This window comes from Lactuca serriola, chromosome 8 (assembly GCF_051521515.1).
Source record: "Lactuca serriola cultivar US96UC23 chromosome 8, Lser_US96UC23_V15, whole genome shotgun sequence".
Lineage (NCBI taxonomy): Eukaryota > Viridiplantae > Streptophyta > Magnoliopsida > Asterales > Asteraceae > Lactuca > Lactuca serriola.
Genome location: NC_136415.1, coordinates 29322317 through 29325144, shown reverse-complemented (window position 1 = coordinate 29325144; position 2828 = coordinate 29322317).

Sequence of the window (2828 nt, the reverse complement as noted above, 5' to 3'; positions counted from 1 at the left end):
TAAGAAATATATTCCAAGTAAAACAATGATGTTTGGAGAGTCACATTCAAGATTGAGTAATACACAAAAATCACATATAAATATCAAATGAGAAACTGAAAATAAAGAAAGAATAGAAAAGTTTCATTTGTTTTGGTTGAAAGAAAAAAAATCATATTACAATTACCATCAATGCAACATAACTCATTTCTTCAAATTATCATATTTGGATCGTGGATGCTTCAACTATATGAAAACTTTTAAATCACAATATCTTCAACCAAATGACGACTTTTTGTAAGAAAAATTTACTAATATAACTACATATATAATAAGAGAATGCAAAAAATTGTTGGAAATTTATAAATATTATAAATGTTATTAATTAAGGAATATAAAAAGTTATGTAGGTTTCAAATCAATATGGTTTGAGAAAAACAAAATATATCTAAACATATGATTTTGAATGGTCTCATTTATACTACTAGAAAAAAATATAACACGATCAAACTATGAGTAAAAAAATGATACATTCATCCACAACATTGACTTGTAGAGCTCTTTTAGGGACTTCGTCACTACAAATATGTTCTAAAAGAATTGTGTCTATTGAATTTTTCTTTTCCTTTTCTTATGCATCCTTCTTACATGTAATAGTTTATATAGCATGTTCGGTGTTTAATGCTAAATCAATTACTTAAAAGACATTTGAAAAGTCATTTAAGAATATGAAAAGATAAAAGAGTTTCAAATCAATGTGGTGCTTAGAAATATAGTCATTTAAAAATATGAAAATACAAAGGAGTTTCAAATCAATGTGATGCTTAGAAAAATGTTTCAATTATAAGATAATAGGCGAATGTCTGCGCGGTGCGCAGAAACACCAATATAGTTGGAGTCTTTACAAATATATTTTTGTTTAATATAACAATAACGTTGTTGTTAAATTTGATATAATAATTTGTATGCTAAATTGAGATGATGTACTGATTATTTTAAATTATATGATAAAATATAAGTCTATTGTAACTACATAATGTTAATCGTTTGAATGACTTATAACTGCATAATGTTAATCGTTTGTTGTTAAATTTGATATAATAATTTGTATGCTAAATTGAGATGATGTATTGATTATTTTAAATTATATGATAAAATATAAGTCTATTATAACTGCATAATGTTAATCGTTTGAATGACTTATACCCGAAAGTTATACATGAATAAAATTAAATATAATATATATGGTTTAATGTTATTTATAGTTGTTGTCATTGTAAATTAATTTTATAAAATTTATTTGCTTAATGTTTTAATTTTTATCATTATAATTATTTAAAACATCAAACATTGTTTTTCAATTTTAAAGGTAACAATACAATCATTTATATAGCGTTATTTTCAACTATTGTTGTTGTAAGTTATTTAAAACTACTTATTGAAAACTTTTAACGATTATAAAAATATCTTTAGGAAATATATTAGTTAAATTGAGATTAGAATTTCGTTTTTGCATTTATCACTAAAATCTATCAGTTTTAACTATTTAAAAAATATTTTTTAGTTTTTTCAGTGAAACATAAATTTATATTTAAGTTGACATTGTAATGTTATAACTAAAATTACGATTTAGGTATTTTGTCCAAACTGTTCAAAAGATTTAATTTTAAACTGATAATGATTTATATACAAAAACATATTAAATCTAATAAACCAATTATAATATGTTAAAAGTTAAAGACATAACTTTATAAGTAGAAGTGGAAAATATTATTTTAAAGTTGAAATTTAATTTATTTATGATTACACTTTAGGTTTAATATTTATTAAGCCTTATTAACCAGCTTATAATCATTATTAGAAAAACACTACAATTAATCACTTTTAACTATTTACATATTATTTTTTAGGTTGTTTAAGTTAAACTAAAATTCATATTTAAGTTGACCCTGTAATGTTATATTGAAATTAATAATTTTCGTATGTTATACAAATTGTTCCAAAATTGTATTTTTCAAATGATAATGGTTTATATCCAATAATATATTAAAACTAATAAATTAAATATAATATGTTAAAAGTTAAAAAAATCACTTAATAAGTAGAAATAAATAATATTATTTTAATATTGAAATTTAGTTTATATGTTATTAAACTTTAAGTTTGATATTTATTTAACCTTATTAACCAACTTATAATTATTATTAGAAAGAAATTGAAAAGTCATGAGAGTTTCAAATGAATGTGATGAAACGAAAAATACATGGGAGTTTCAAGTGAATGTGGTGAAAGGAAAATGTTTTCTTTATAATATAGTATGATAGTATGATATGATATAGATGATAAGAATCTAGACTTCCATTTTTTTTCATAATTTATAAAGGAATGGACATAGTTGTCCTTTTTGCTCATAAAAATATAATCATAGTTTTTTTGTGATAATGGCTTAAAAGCTCATTCAACTTGTTAAATTGTACACATTCAGTCCTTATGACCAGTTATTCTAGTTTAGCCCGAAAAAATGACTTAATAAAGTAATATATTTATCATTTTGTACACATTTAGTCATTAATATTTTGTACACATTTAGTCCTTACTATTTTTTTGTTTCAAAATAAGTCATTTTTGTTTTTGTACTCATTCAGTACTTATAAATGATTTTTTTAGGTTTTACACGATATCTTACATCGGACAATAATTGATGAAGTGTGTAGGGTTGTTGATGTTTATGTGTAACGTCTCATTTTCAGAACAAAAAATTTTCATTTTTAAATAAGGCAAAAGTCCCTAATTATAAATCCATTATTAACAAAAAAACGTTTATTCCAAAATACATTTATCGAGTGTGT